This window comes from Bos grunniens, chromosome 12 (assembly GCF_055505025.1).
Source record: "Bos grunniens cultivar Pamir isolate PY7600 chromosome 12, Bosgru_T2T1.0, whole genome shotgun sequence".
NCBI classification, from domain to species: Eukaryota; Metazoa; Chordata; class Mammalia; order Artiodactyla; family Bovidae; genus Bos; species Bos grunniens.
This window is the reverse complement of record NC_141176.1, coordinates 60,039,219-60,055,687: the sequence shown is the minus strand read 5'-3', so window position 1 is coordinate 60,055,687 and position 16,469 is coordinate 60,039,219. Positions and strand designations below refer to the sequence as shown.

The window sequence follows — 16,469 nt, the reverse complement described above, 5'->3', positions numbered from 1 at the left end:
GAGATAATAAAATTGAATTAATAATTAAGAATTTCTCACAAAAGAAGCTGAAGTAATTCTATCAAATTTTTAAGGTAGAAAAGATATCCCAGTCCTACATAAGGTTTATAACTCATTTCACTGGGCCAGGATTAACTCAACATGGAGGCAAGATAAAGACATCAAAAGAAATCAAAGCCACACATTAATTTGCATTATGAATATACACATGAAATTCCTTAAAAACACGAACAAGTGAATCCAGTAACATATAGAAATCTATGTACATCATGATCAAGTGAAGTTTTGCCCAAGCAAAGTTTGGCAATTTAAATACACAAATCAATGAACATACACAATTGTAAATTAAAAGGCAAATGACAATGGCAATACAAGCAAAGGAGTTAAACACCCACACATCTGTGTAAGTGCAGAAAAAGCACTTGAAAAAATGCAACATCTGTATCTGTAAAAAGTAGTAGTTTCTGGAAACTAATAGAATTGAACTTACTCAAACAGCTAAAGGACTACTATGGAAAACCTGCAGCTAACATCATAGTTAACTGTGAAGGAGTAAAAGCTTTCCGCCCAAAATAGAAAATAATATAAAGACTGCTTTTTCCTTGAAAGAAAAAGTGAAAGTAGCACAGTCAAGTCCGACTCTTTGCAGACTGAAACCTGCCCAGCTCCTCTGTCCATAGAATTCTCCAGGCAAGAGTATTGGAATGAGTTGTCATTTCCTTCTCCACGGGATCTTCCCTGACCCACAGATCAAACCCAGATCTCTTGCATTGCAGGCAGATTCTTTACCAACTGAACCACAGTAAACAAAAACACTGGAGGTTGAGTTGAGCCAGTCAAATAAGACCATAAAAAGAAAATTTATGCATACGGGGGAAAGAAGGAATAAACTTTCCTTATTTTCCTTATTTGCAGATGGAACAGATTTTTTTTTTTTTTTTTTTTTAGCGAAAACCTCAAAACAGATTTAGTGATATTAAAACAAGTCAACAACAGATAACCAAAAATTAAGAGCAGCTGAAAGTGCAGAAATTTCTTATCTACCCCTCTTTATCACAACCCTTGGCACATAGTTGGAGAAGGAAATGGCAACCCATTCCAGTATTCTTGCCTGAAGAATCCCATGGACAAAGGAGCCTAGGGGGCTATAGTCCATGGGGTCACCAAGAATCAGACATGACTGAAGCTCTCTGGTGGTGGCACATAGTGTTCCCTACCTTTTTTGCCTATATTTGTTATAACTGATGAATCAATATTGATACTTTATTATTAACTAAAATTCATAGTTTTCATTAGTGTTCAATTCATGTTGTACAGTTCTGTTCTGACAGGCACATGATGTCACTTTCCAGCATTACAGTCTCATACAGAAAACATTCATTGCCCTAACAATCAAATATTGCATGCTAGCTTGAGAAAAATGTATATTCTGCTGTTGTTGGATAAAATATTCCTTAAATGTCAAGTACATCCACTTGATAGTGTTGTTCAGTCAGTGTTATCCTCGTCGATTTTCTGCCTCCTGGATCTGTTAGATACTGATAGGGAACATTGCTGTCTCCAGCTATCATAGTAGCTTTGTCTATATCCTTGCACAGTTCTATCAGTTTTTGCCTTACACATACCCATTAAGGATTAATATATCATCTTGGAGAACTGACCCCTTTTTATTCATATAATGTATCTCTATATCCCTGATAATTTTCTTTGCTCTGAAGTCCACTGCTGCTACTGCTAAGTTGCTTCAGTCATGTCCGGCTCTGTGCGACCCCATAGACGGCAGCCCACCAGGCTCTCCCGTCCCTGGGATTCTCCAGACAAGAACACTGGAGTGGGTTGCCATTTCCTTCTCCAATGCGTGAAAGTGAAAAGTGAAAGTGAAGTCACTCAGTTGTGTCCAACTCTTAGCCACCCCATGGACTGCAGCCCACCAGGCTTGGCTGTCCAAGGGATTTTCCAGGCAAGAATACTGGAGTGGGGTGCCATTGCCTTCTCTGGCTCTAAAGTCTAGTTTGTCCAAAATTAATATGGCTACCTCTTATGACCCAAATTGTGTTCCCCTCAAACTCTTGTTTAAGTCATAGGCCCTAGTACATTATAATGTAACTATATTTGGATTTAAAGTTTTTGAAAAGGCAATTAAGCTAAAATGAAGATTACTAAAATAATCCAATATAATTTGTGTTATTTATGTATTTGGATTAATACCTACCATATTTGTAACTTTTTTCTGTCAGTGTCCTTGCTCTTCATTCCTTCAACTCCATTCATTTATTGCTTACTTTCTCTGAAATTAATTGCTCATTCCAATTTATATACTCTAAGCATATTAATTATACTTCTCTTTAGACCATGGCACCCCACTCCAGTACTCTTGCCTAGAAAATCCCATGGACGGAGGAGCCTGGTAGGCTGCAGTCCCTGGGGTTGCTAAGAGTCAGACACGACTGAGCGACTTCACTTTCACTTTTCACTTTCATGCATTGGAGAAAGAAATGGCAACCCACTCCGGTGTTCTTGCCTGGAGAATCCCAGGGACAGGGGAGCCTGTTGGGCTGCCATCTACGGGGTCGCACAGAGTTGGACACAACTGAAGTGACTTAGCAGTAGCAGTAACAGCAGTGGTTGCCTAGAGTCTGTAATATAATTTACAACTAATATAAATTTCTTTTCCAATAGAACTATACCATTTCAATTATACTGCACACACCTCACAACGAACCATTCACAATTTTTCCCACCTCTCTCTTCTAACATTGCCGTGATTTATCTCATTTATTCACATGCTATAATCATCTGATACATTGCTGCTATTATTATTTGAAACAAAATCTTATCTGTTAGATAAGTTGAGTTAGAAAATAAAATATTTTATTTTACCAGTACATATTCCTTATCTAATGTTCTTGCTTTCCTTATGTGTATTAAAATTTCTGAATTATAGCATTTTTCTTTTCTGTGAAGAATTTCTTATAACAGTTACTTCAAGACAGGCTCACTGGCAAAAATGTCTTCAACTCTTGTCTTAGTATATCTTCTTCATTTTTGATGGATAATTTCACTAGATACATAATTTTAACTTGGTGTCTTTTTTCTTTGAACATTTCAAATATTTTACTACATTATTACTTTATTTTGAGTGAGCTTATTATAGACCATACCGCTTATAATAAGGTTGACTTGATAACAAAGTAGAAGAATAAATGTTTCATGTATGGGTTTTAATTTCTTTTCTTTTTTTTTTTTTTAATTAAAAAAATTTTTTTTCCGCCCCCGCCGAAGACCTCCCTGGCAATTAACTGGAGGGCGGGGAAAGACGCGGGCCGGCCAATCCCAGTCCGATCTGGGGCGCGGGCCCCCGAGCGCCGCGGTGCGCGTCCAAGCTCGGCGGCACCACCCTCCGCGTGGAACCTCCTCCCCGGCCTCCTCCTGGGTTTTAATTTCAATGAACATTGAAGACGTGCCTCTTTATCTAACATTAATACAGATTTCAGAATTTATTTCTAAATAAAAGAATACTTACTGCTGAATTATTCAAACCAATCAATTCTAGTTTTAAGAGAATAAAAGTAAAACATTAGCTGCTTAAAATAAATGAAAATATTTCTATTTAAAATTAAATAAAAATACTGCAGTCCCTCAGGAGAGATTCTTAGATTTGACTTTTCCAAGTGACCTACTTTTTAAGCAGTTGTAATTACTTCCAATCATCTTTCTATTCAATTTATTAAATGAAGGCTTTGCTTTTTAATGGATAATCTGCATTCTATTAAAGATTGAAAGCAATGCCTATGGCTTAGTTATTCTTCACTGAAGCAAACTCTTTTTGGGGACTCAATGCTTATCTTATAGTTAAAATGCACATTTCAGGAAATTAATTTCAGACTTGAAAGACAAGAGGCATGCATATATCCGATATGGTTACAGCACAAGAAAGCAAGCAACTTTGATTTCTAAAGTACTAATTGTCACGTTCTGGAACTCCCTTGAGATAATGTAAGTTAGATCCTAATTTTCAAAGAAGCCTACATAGAAATAATAAGTACAAAATAACAGACCCAGTATGTGTGGTTGATGTCATTAGAATGCTAATAGGAAATGCTTCAGTTAATGAAAGGCAAGAGTTCACATCATATTTAAACAAAGGCACTGTGAACAATTAAGGTTTTGAAATACTTAATAAAATAATTGTATTTTCTTATTTTCTTTTTAAATCTGAAATAGTTATCATATACTTAGATAAATGAAGGAGATTTGAGGGCACATCGTTTCTTTTCTTATCAAGTCTAAATTGTGAATAGGTAATGGTCATGACTGGGGCTTCCTTGGTGGCTCAGTGGTAAAGAATTCACCTGCCAATGCAGGAGACCCCGGTTCAATCCCTGATCTGGGAAGATCCCCTGCAGAAGGAAATGGCAACCTGCTTAAGTACTCTTGGCTGGGAAATCCCATGGACAGAGGAGCCTGGCAGGCTACAATTCACGGGCTTGCACAGAGCTGGACACAACTTAGCAACTGAAAAACATTAACAATGATAGTCGAGAAGTGTTGTATGTTTTGTTTTGGAATCCAGTGTTCTTTGAGTTTTGTTTTGGCAATATCTTGACTTTATAAAAAGCAGGATATTAAGCTTAATTGTCAGAGCCATAGTTTTCTCCTCTATAAAGTGAAGATGATACTAAGGCTGGTAGTAATAGAATTGTTTTGAAGACAAATGATATATATTATGAAACAATCCAATTTATTTATATAGTAAATAAACAAATTTAAGTTTCAAATTTGTAGTTAAATGAAAAGCTGGTAAACCACTTTAAAAAAGAAAATCTTTCAATTTGCTTACCTTCAGTAGGCTCTAAAAACCAGTAATATTAGGTCAAGTGATGAACTGATCTTAGCCAAGTTTTATTTGTTAAGCAATAGAGTTTTATAAATAAATAATCCTAAAGGACTATGATTCCTTCCATAATGTAAAAGAACAACAAAATTTAATATAAATTAAAGTAATAATTCTTTGATTTGGTTTCTACTTTACTCAATTCACTACTAAAAAAATAAGCATTCAAAAAATGAAGTTAAGTATACACCTATATCTCCAGGCAAGAATACTGGAGTGGGTTGCCATTTCCTTCTCCAGGGGATCTTCCCAACTCAGGGACCAAATCCTGGTCTCCTGCACTGCAGGCAGATTCCTTACTGTCTGAGCTACTTGGGAAGCCCATACACCTATCTAATGTCAAAGCTGATATCTGATATGGGTTTTCTTAGCTCTAAAATCCATATATATATATTTTAATTTCTAGTAGACCATCCCAGTCTTTAATTTTTTTCTTAAGATTTTAGTGTTCTTGGCAAGTCTTGGAAGTTTACTTATTTTCTCATGGAGTTCTAGTTCTATGTTCTTCTTTTCAGTATAATAAAGAATTTGATGCATGCTCAGATTATCTGAGCATTATTTTAAGTGCATTTAAGATATATAAGGTTATTTAAACAAATTTTTAAATTACCAGAGTCTTCTTTATTCCCTCATCACCCAGGGCCATCTGCTGCTGCTGCTGCTGCTGCTGCTAAGTCACTTCAGTCGTGTCCAACTCTGTGAGACCCCATAGACGGCAGCCCACTAGGCTCCTCTGTCCCTGGGATTCTCCAGGCAAGAATACTGGAGTGGGTTGCCATTTCCTTCTCCAATGCATGAAAGTGAAAAGTGAAAGTGAAGTCGCTCAGTCATGCCCGACTCGTAGCGACCCCATGGACTGCAGCCCACCAGGCTCCTCAGTCCATGGCATTTTCCAGGCAAGAGTACTGGAGTGGGGTGCCAGTGCCTTCTCCGAGGGCTGTCTGCGGAAGCTTGAAATAGGAAGTTCTAACAGTCTGTGATTAAAAGTGGTTTTGTAAATTGGAATAAATGTAAATATAAATGTGCAGCCTTTAATTTCTGGGGATCAGTGAAGCATTTGAGTTTGACAGTATCACTTTGTAGGTGATTTGGTACTTGATTAATTAATTTATATGTAGTATTTTTTTAATTATAGTTAAAAAGTTATCTATGTAGATCAAACACTTACCTAGGTTTTATCTTTGCTCTTTTATTCTCGGAAAACACGTGAAAGCACAGTAGTCTAAAATAATTTTACTTGTGAATAAGACATTGCTAAACAGACAGTTATGAACTATCAGGGAATATTTTATCAAGGATGGAGAGCAAAACCAAAATGCAATTATAGTCCTAGGGAAAAGTTATAGCCACAGACTTAACACAATAGCATATTCAAAAGCAGAGGCATTACTTTGCCAACAAAGGTGCGTCTAGTCAAGGCTATGGTTTTTCCTGTGGTCATGTATGGATGTGAGAGTTGGACTGTGAAGAAGGCTGAGCCCCGAAGAATTGATGCTTTTGAACTGTGGTGTTGGAGAAGACTCTTGAGAGTCCCTTGGACTACAAGGGGATCCAACCAGTCCATTCTGAAGGAGATCAGCCCTGGGATTTCTTTGGAAAGAATGATGCTAAAGCTGAAACTCCAGTACTTTGGCCACCTCATGCGAAGTGTTGACTCATTGGAAAAGACTCTGATGCTGGGAGGGATTGGGGGCAGGAGGAGAAGGGGACAACAGAGGATGAGATGGCTGGATGGCATCACTGACTCGATGGACGTGAGTCTGGGTGAACTCCAGGAGTTAGTGATGGACAGGGAGGCCTGGAGTGCTGTGATTCATGGGGTTGCAAAGAGTCGGACACGACTGAGCAACTGAACTGAACTGAACTAACACAATTTATAATATTCATGTAAACTTTAGACTTGCTATTACTTTTCCAAACAGTTTACTCTAGGAGTTTTAAGGATATTTAAACTGTCAGATGCCCTGATTAACCAGCATAACTTTTTTTTTTTAATAAGTGAACATCTAAAATTTTGGAAATAAAAATCAAGATTGGTGAATTATTTCTCAAAAAGCGAGAGAACTCTCTCTTAGAGACAGAGAGAGATAATGACATAAAATACCCTGAACTTCCCTCCTCACACAGGTGTATGGAATGTACAACCACACATGGAGCCATTTACCTCTGAAAGAAATGCAGAAATTGGCTGAGTGAATCCTACAAGTTGAGCAAATGAAAAACTGCTGCATCAAAACAGGTAGGAAATGCTGAGTCACGCTCCCGCTGTAAACCCCAGTCCCACACAGCACTATCCAATCAGGTAGGCACCGTGAGGGGCTTCTCCCTTTGGAGCGAAAGGCTTGTACTTCACATTTAGTGCCTAAATCTGTGAGACTGCCATGAGGGGAAGGGCCCAGAACACCAAGTTGTGAAAGCCGAGGGCAATGAAAGCTACGAAAGAGTCCCACAAACAAAGAAGCAGGTTTTTTTGCGCACCCCCACCACCCCCCCTCCCCCCCCCCCCGCCTCCCCATAGAAACTTAGAAAGTATGTATTTTCTGTAAATCTTATTTCCATTTCCTGTATAAACCTCTGGAAAAGCAAAGTAAGACCACTCAGTGGCCCTTCTCACCATTCAGAGGCCTGAGCAGCGGGAGCGGCAGCGTTGACTCCAGCAGTGGCCTGAGGCCCAGTCAGTCCTCAGTGGTTTCAGTGCCTTCCGCAACAGCTGGTTGAAGAACAGTAATCTTGGGGGGAAAAGAAGTCGAATCACTCTCAAATTCCTTCCCATTTATGGCCTTTATGGCAGACCCCAGCCCTCCTTTTCAATCTCTGCAGGATCTGTGGAGAACAGTAGTGAACGCCTTGTGAGTTTTCCCGCCAAAAAGTGCCTGGCGAGCACAGAACTCCAGAGCCAGACTGCTTCCGGTTAGACGGACTGAGGGAGCCAGCTCCCTTGTAGCTCAGATGGCAGTGTCTGCTTAGCAGAGAAGAGAGCCTGATACTCGCAGCAGTGGTTGACAGACTGACACCAGACGCCTCAGTGAGAGCTAGTGGGAAGCCCTGCGATCGGTAACCAGAGTTGCAGCTCCTGGAAGGCTGCCTGGATCTGGTGAGTGGAGGCCCGGGAGCAGAGTGCAGGTCCAGAAGCCAAGCCGCGGCAATACCAGTGGCTCCAGTGGCCCCGGCAAACGTCAGCACAGCTCCCTGGTCAGTAATCCTGGAGGATATGACTCAGGTCAGCCAGGTTGTCAATGACAACAGTGGCGCAAACTGCTGGCTATAGCGTCTCTGGGGGTTTTCTCAGGTTTATGAAGTAGACGCCATCACTTTCCCTCTAGTGGATGTACTGTTCCATTGGGAAGCCGAGGTTGGTGTCCTAAGCAGATTCGTCTCCCAAAGAATTTGAGAACATCCTTATCCTTTATTTACAGGATGTTAATTTCTTTGGAGGTTGTAAACCTTCCCTTTAATTTAGTATGGGAATCCGGAGTAACTTCATGGGGACCCTGCCTGTATCTCTTATAGTTTATTGTTTTGTGGTTTCCTCAGAGCTTACATAAAACTTAAATGCCTAAGTCCTGTGGGCATTTAATAAAGTTTTCAAGAGGCATCCAGGAAATTCAGGAGAAGGCAAAAACCTATTTTTGGAACTTCTCTTGCTTTTCATAATTATTAAAATATTTGATCCTGTTTTTATACTGTGGGCCATTCCCAAGCTCTTTTTAAATTATGCATGCACAATATGCGTGTAATGTAGGACTTGTTATTATCCCTGCTGTAGAAAAGGATATTCAGAGGGTGATGATCTGTCTAAGGTGATCAACTTGATAACTAGCAGAGCAAAAAACAGGACCCAAGTCTCCACGTTACAATTTGGTACTGTATGTTTTATACAAATAGAACCTTACAAACAACTTTCTGAAAGCATGAGAACTCAGAGTTTACAGGAAAAACCTACCCAAGAGTCTGCATGTGTGTGTCTGTGATGTGTGTATGTGTGTTTGAATGTGCATGTGTGTGTTTAACAGCTTCATGAGTCCTTGAAATTCCCAGTAAATTGACTTTAAAATTTGAAGTCAGCCCATGAAATGATTTTTTAAGCAACCTAATAACCCTAATTTTATTAACCTGTAGTAACCAAGGATTTTATCTTTTCATTTCAAGAGTGCTTTACTATTCTAATAGTAGAATAAAATAATATTATTTTGTATGCTTATCATAGTATAAGCATATATAATATGAAATATAGATAGTAAACAAATATATATATATATGAACAACTATATATATTAAAAAATTATATATATTATATATATATATTGAAAATCAACTTTTCTTCATGATGAATAAACTTGCCTATACTCAAAATACCTGAAATGAACCACCCCCTACACACACCCCAAATTGATTTAAGATGAGTATATTTTGTTTTTTCTACCTTAAAATTACAATGTTTGTGAAAAGGTATATAATCAAAAATATTTTAATTTTGGTAAACATGATTATTTTCATTATTCTTATAATATTGAAACATATTTATTTGACTCTTGGTACATGATCTTTTGCCAGTCATGTTAAAATCTTCCTGTTTTATACTAAGTTTTTAAATAGCAATAGCAATGATGCTAATACAATAAAGGATGATTTTAATATTACTTCACTTACATTGAAAGTACATTTTGAATCATATGTCTTTGAAGTTCTATTTTATATTATATTTTTTCACCTTGTAAATTTTTTACACATCTCTTCTATTTCCAAAAGAAAACTGTGAATGGAAGAGCTCTAATATGTGAAAATAGATGAAAATGTCACATTCCTAGCATGGTCAAAGTAGGTCAAAGTAACTTTTTATTGTGGTGAGAACAGTCTGTTGTAGTATTTCCAACTCAATTATTTATACAGATAAATCATGATTTGGTCAAATTTCTATCACTTTTTATTTTTCATTCTTTCATATCTATTTCTCTTTTACTAAATTATACAATAGTTCCATGATTAAAAAAAATAACTGACTTCTATTTGATAAATAAAATTCCTTTTTGACTTATTTCCACTAGAAAACAATAATCTTCACAATTATTTGGGTTCCTCTGAAAACAAATAAAACATATCTATGCTTTTTTAAAAAATTGTCCAAGTGATTGAGAAAAGTTAAAAGTAAAAGTTACTGTAAAAAATTATTTCTAAAATATTGAAAGCTGTTTGATAGTTTCAGTTCTTCATTAATGCATATTCAATAATTTTGAATTTTTTTTTGCATTTTAATTTCTTGATTCCCCTCACTGAGGACACATTTATATCATCAGATTATTCTTTAAATAATACATTGGTAAGTATTCACAGTTATTATAATAGTCAAAGATATTAATAAGGAAATACGCTGTCCAATACCATGCCTTATACCATACTGGCTTATACAAGATTTGGCTTTGCTCTGTTAAGTAATTGTCAGAATAAGCTAAGAGTGGTCCCTTAACTTTAATACTGCTGTCGTCCCGGTTCTAGCACTAACTGTAAGGCTATATATTTCCCCACACATAGTAAAATAGCAGGGTTGAAGAAAGACCTAGACAGCTCCTTACGTTCTCTCTGAGCCTGCCATTTTTCTTTACTTCCATTCACAAATATCCTGCCTAAGTCTCCAGTCCTATAAAAAAGAGATGTGGATGACCAAGAGTCTATCAATCAGAGTGAAGTAAGTCAGAAAGTGTATGTATGGATGTGAGAATTGGGCTGTGAAGAAAGTTGAGTGCCAAAGAATTGATGCTTTTGAACTGTGGTGTTGGAGAAGACTCTTGAGAGTCCCTTGGACTGCAAGGAGATCCAACCAGTCCATTCTAAAGATCAGTCCTGGGTGTTCATCCGGAGGACTGATGCTAAAGCTGAAACTCCAGTACTTTGGCCACTTCATGCAAAGAGTTGACTCATTGGAAAAGACTCTGATGCTGGGAGGGATTGGGGGCAGGAGGAGAAGGGGATGACAGAGGATGAGATGGCTGGATGGCATCACTGACTCAATGGACATGAGTTTGGGTAAACTCCGGGAGTTAGTGATGTATAGGGAGGCCTGGCGTGCTGCGATTCATGGGGTCGCAAAGAGTCGGACATGACTGAGCGACTGAATTGAACTGAACTGAAGTCAGAAAGAGAAAAGCAAACGTTGTACATTAACACTTATATGTGGAATCTAGAAAAATGGTACTGATGAACCTATTTACAGGGCAGGGATAGAGACAAAGACATAGAGAATCGACGTGTGGACACCAGGCTGGGGAGGGAGGGAATGAACTGGATTAGCATTGGCATATGTATATGTGTGTGTGTATATATAAATATATATATACACACACATGTAGTATTGGCATATAGTGGGAACCTGCTCTATAGCACAGAGAGTGCTATACCCCAGTGCTCTGTGTTGACCTAGAGTGGGATGATGGGGAGGGCAGGGCTATATGCATTCATATAGCTGATTCACTTCATTGCACTGCAGAAACTAAACAACATGGTAAAGCAACTATATCCCAACTAAAAAAAGAGAGACTATAATTAGCATAGCTAACTACATTTCCGTGATCATCATGACTAACTCCTTAATTTAGATGAGAGTTAGACTCATCGTGCCCTTTATTCTAGGTTATCTCAGTTCCCAGTAGTTAGTCAACCTCCCCCAGATTCTTTAATATCTATACTCTCAGAAGACCAACACTTTGATTTGCTTGTATTTGCATATTATAATGTAATCCAACCTGTTTGCAGTCATCTATCCTTCTGTAATCTCCTCATTCAGCAAAGATTTTAGTGTGCTTCCTTGTATTTTGCCAGTTATATCATTCAATATAAATGTATGATCTATTCTCCATAGTTTCTTGATGTTTTCTCCTCTAATTTTTCTTCCACCAGACCTCAGACATACTAATTGTCACACTTAGATTTTCAGTGAGAAATAATTGAACCACCTCCTGAATTTCGATATCTGCTGTCTTTCTATTAATAACTAACTCCTTCTATCTTCATAATGCAATCACTATCATACTCCAATTCTAAAATTTTTATAGCATTTCCATAACCTACAAGTTACTGCAATGTTTACTTTTCATCAGCCCCTCACTGCCTGACTTCTCTGCATACAGAACCAGTTGTCAACATTTATCTCCTTGCATATATCTTCAAACTTGCTCTCTCCCTTAATTAAATTTCTGAGATTGGAGGGGGGGTGGTGTTTGGCTTAAAACCACATCTGAATTTTACATTCTGCCTGAAAGGCAGCTTGTGAATATATCTAGGGACACATATACACAGGGTGCACATTCTCACCTCTCATTAATCAATATAACCCTCAAGGAAGTCTCCTATATTTATATCAATTCATTTCTCCTATTTTTCCATGCAACTAGTTTTCTAAGCCTTCTTTTCAGTCCTCAGTCAGTTTTGCTTCTAAAGTCACTGAGCTAATGTACACAATCAGAAGAGATCTCTCATACCTACTCACTGTTAAAATTATCAATTTTTTTCCTTTGTTTTCCTTTTAAAATGAATGAATTAGAAATATTTCCATCCAAGGCCAAAATCTCCACGTGTGCATTGAATCCCACTGGTGCATCTCTACAAAGAATTTCTATTTTAAAGCCTCCTCAAGAATAATTCCTATTAAAATAAGGAAATTCTTTAATATTTTTTGCTGCAAAACAAGTAAAAAAAAAACAGCATCCTTAATCCAACATCCTCCTCCACTTACCAATATCTTGCATGCTCCTGTTTTGAGGCAAATCATCAAGGAGTGCTCTATTTACATTATTCTCCTTTCTCACCTATTGAATTCTCTGGAATCCAGGTCAGTCAGATCTTTGTCCCCACTACACAAAAGAAAAGCCCAGTGATCATCACTATGCCAATATAATGGCAACTTTCATTCTACAACTCATTCAATATATTAACTGCATTTGACATAAATTGGTCTTCTATGATAACCAGTTTATTTTGGATAACTTACTACCATGATCATTTAAAAATTTTCTCTCTAGGTAGATTGGTAGCTAGATTGACAGATATGATTACGCATTTTTCTTTTGTTTCTTTCCAAAATCTGTACTCTATAATAACTCAAAAAGTCTGAGCCTCTTCTTTGTAAGTGGTTCTCTACCAACGTATTTGTTTAATAGACATTTTTTACAGCAGTTTTAGATTCACAGCAAAATTAAGAGGAAGGCACAGAGATTTTCCATAAACATCCTGTCTCCACACATACATCAACTCCTCTATAACCAATGTTCACCAGAGTGGAACATTTGTTATAATTGCTGAACATATATTGAGACGTCAGTATCACCCAAAATCCACTCTTGGTTGTGTACATTTGTTTTGTATGGAGATGACATATATTCTTCATTTTAATATCATATAGGGTTTATTCATATCTGCAAAAATCCTGTGTTCCAACTATTCACCACTCATCCCTACCTAATACCTAGAAGAACTCAGTGATAATTTTATTATTTCTATAATTTTGCTTTTTCCAGAATGTCACATAGTTGGAATCATAGTATTAGCCTTTTCAGATTGGGTTCTCCCACTTATTAATATGCATTTAAGGTTCCTCCACCTCTTTCATGACTTGATAGCTCATTTCTTTTTAGTTCTGAATTATATTCCAATATCTGGAATACTACAGTTTAGCCATTCACCTATGGGTTACTTCCAAATTTTGGCATTAATAGATCAAACTGCTCTAAAATATCCACGTGCAGGTAATTGCATGAATATAAGTTTTCAACATCTTTGGGTAACTATGTTTAATAAGTTGAATTGGTAGATTGTATAGTAAGAGTATATTTAGTTCTGTAAGAAACCACCAAACAGTCTTCCAAAGTTATTTTATTATTTTGCATTCCCACTAGCAATAAAAGCGTTCACATGGCTGCACATCCTTGACAGCATTTGGTGTTATTGTGTTACAGATTTCTGCTATTCTAGTAGGCAGGTAACAGTATCTTATTTTAATTTCTATTTCTGTGACAGCATATGATGTGGAACATCTTTGCATATGCTTACTTACCATATGTATATCTTCTTTGGTAATGTGCCTATTAAGATCTTGGCCATTTTTAATCAGGTTGTTTTATGTCTGTTGAATTTTAAGATTTATTTGTATATTTTGAATAACAATCATTTATCAGATATGTCTCTTGAAAACATTTTCTTCCAGTCAATGACTTGTCTTCTTATTCTCTTGACATTGTCCTTTGCAGAGCAGGGGTTTTAATTTTAATAAAGTCCAGGTTTTCATTTCTTTCTTTTATGGATCATGTCTTTAAATTTTTATCTAAAAGCTCATCATCATACTCGGTATACCCAGGTCATCATACTCTTAGAAATTTTGTAGTTTTGTGTTTTTAATTTAGATCTATGAGCCATTTGGAGTTAAGTTTTGTAAAGGGTATAAAGCCTATGTCTAGTTTCGTTTTTTGCATGTGGATGCCCTACAGTTCCAGTGACATTTGTTGAAAGACTATCTTTGTTCTATTGTATTACCTTCATTCCTTTGTCAAAGATCAGTTGACCATATTTTTGTGAGTCTGTTTCTGAGCTGTCTACTATGTTCCATTTATCTATACATCTATTATCTTGCCAACACCACACAGTCCTGATTACTTACCTTTATAATAAAGTTTTGGATTCTGGCAGTATTGCTTCTCCAACGCTATTCTTCGAGTTTTGTGTGGGTACTCTGGGAGTTTGCCTCTCCTATATAAAGGTTAAAATTTCTTTTTATATCTTCAAAACAAATTGCTGGGACTTTGATCAGGATTGCATTGAATCTATTGACATATTGACAATATTGAATCTTTCTATATGTGAATGTGGAATATATCTCCACTTATATAGCTTTTCTTTGATTTATTAAAGTTTCACAGTTTTTCTCATGTAGAACTTGTCCAAATTTTGTTAGATTTATACTGAAGTACTCAATTTTGGGGGTGTGAATATAAATAATATTTTGTTCTTAATTTCTAATTTCACTCATTTACTGCTTGCCTATAGGAGAAAATTGACTTTTTTATATGAACCTTACATCCTGTGACTTCTTTATAAGTTAGTTCCAGTTTTGTTTCATAGATTCTTTTGGATTTTCCAATAGACTATAATGTTATCTGAGAACAAACACAGTTATTATTTCCTCCTTCCCATTTTTCCTTCCTTTTCTAAATATATTAGTTAGGACTTCTAATAAGATGTTGAAAAACAATGGTGAGAGGGTACATCATTGCCTTATTCCTGACTTTAGTAAGAAAACAGAATTTCTCACTTTGAGTTTCTAAGTTTGATATTGCTGCTGCTGCTGCTGCTAAGTCGCTTCAATCGTGTCCGACTCTGTGCAACCCCATAGACGGCAGCCCACCAGGCTCCCCCATCCCTGCGATTCTCCAGGCAAGAACACTGGAGTGGGTTGCCATTTCCTTCTCCAATGCATGTAAGTGAAAAGTGAAAGTGAAGTCGTTCAGTCGTGTCGGACTCTAGCGACCCCATGGACCGCAGCCTACCAGGCTCCTCTGTCCATGGGATTTTCTAGGCAAAAGTACTGGAGTGGGGTGCCATTGCCTTCTCCGAAGTTTGATATTAGATGTAAGTTATTTGTAGATATCGTTTTTCAACTTGAAGAAAGTTTACTGAGAGTTTTTGTCATGCATAAGTATTAGAGTTTTTCAAATTCATTTTCTACATCAATGATTAACTTTTAGGTTTGTTATCCATAATGGATTCTATCATAAAATTTACCTAAGAGAATTTTCCTTCTGCAACAGAAAAGAAAAAAAAAAAATGTGATGGTCACACTCAGTCCTCCATTGTACTAGCTATACCACGAGAGTTCTTTAGCCTCATATATATACAGAGAGAGAGAGAGAGAGTAATAGCAATCTGGAGAAATCTAAATACCTATATAAGGGAATGAGTGAGAAAATCCAAGAGCTTTAACTCAGAAAGTTCTGGCCTAGTCAGCCGAAAGGACTTTTAATTTAATGTAATAATGTTGAATGGAACTACTCACTTTGGAGAAAAAATAGCTGACTTAGGTCAGTTATTCTCTAGGAGTAGATCCTGAGGGTGGGGATTCTTGTTCAAGTATTATTTGGGGAATGCTTTCAGATGGAGGGAAATTGAGAAAGCAAGAAGGGATATAAAAAGAAAGTTAAGCAAGAATATATCCTTAGCTTTAGAAACTCAGACAAGTCCTGGAGCACATCTTAGAACTCTTTTTTTTCTTTTTTTTTTTTCTCACCTTGAGACAACAGGTTGTCTTTGGCATCCCCATGCCGGTCAGGCATTAGGCAATGTCGTGTCTTCTTTGCAGCCCCATGGACTGTATATTCCATGGAATTCTCCAGGCCAGAAGACTGGAGTGGGTAGCCTTTCCCTTCTCCAGAGTATCTTCCCAACCCAGGGATCGAACCCAGGTCTCCCACATTGCAGGCAGATTCTTTACCAGCTGAGCCACAAGGGAAGCCCAAAGTATCTCATTTGGCCATGCTCAATTCTTAAAAAAAGAGGGAGGCAACAATAACAGAGCTGAAGGATGGAAAGCAGGCCA

At 37.2% G+C, this 16,469-nt stretch overlaps 1 long non-coding RNA gene across 1 annotated transcript in view; it reads right to left on the bottom strand.

The window, feature by feature from the left end:
* LOC147361814 (uncharacterized) overlaps positions 1 to 8,059 on the bottom strand; it is a 140,023-nt gene extending 131,964 nt beyond the window's left edge. Inside the window, exon 1 of the long non-coding RNA XR_015137657.1 lies at positions 7,509 to 8,059. This is a non-coding gene — a long non-coding RNA (uncharacterized LOC147361814). The remainder of the gene's footprint in view (positions 1 to 7,508) is intronic.
* Between the last annotated feature and the right edge of the window lie 8,410 nt (positions 8,060 to 16,469).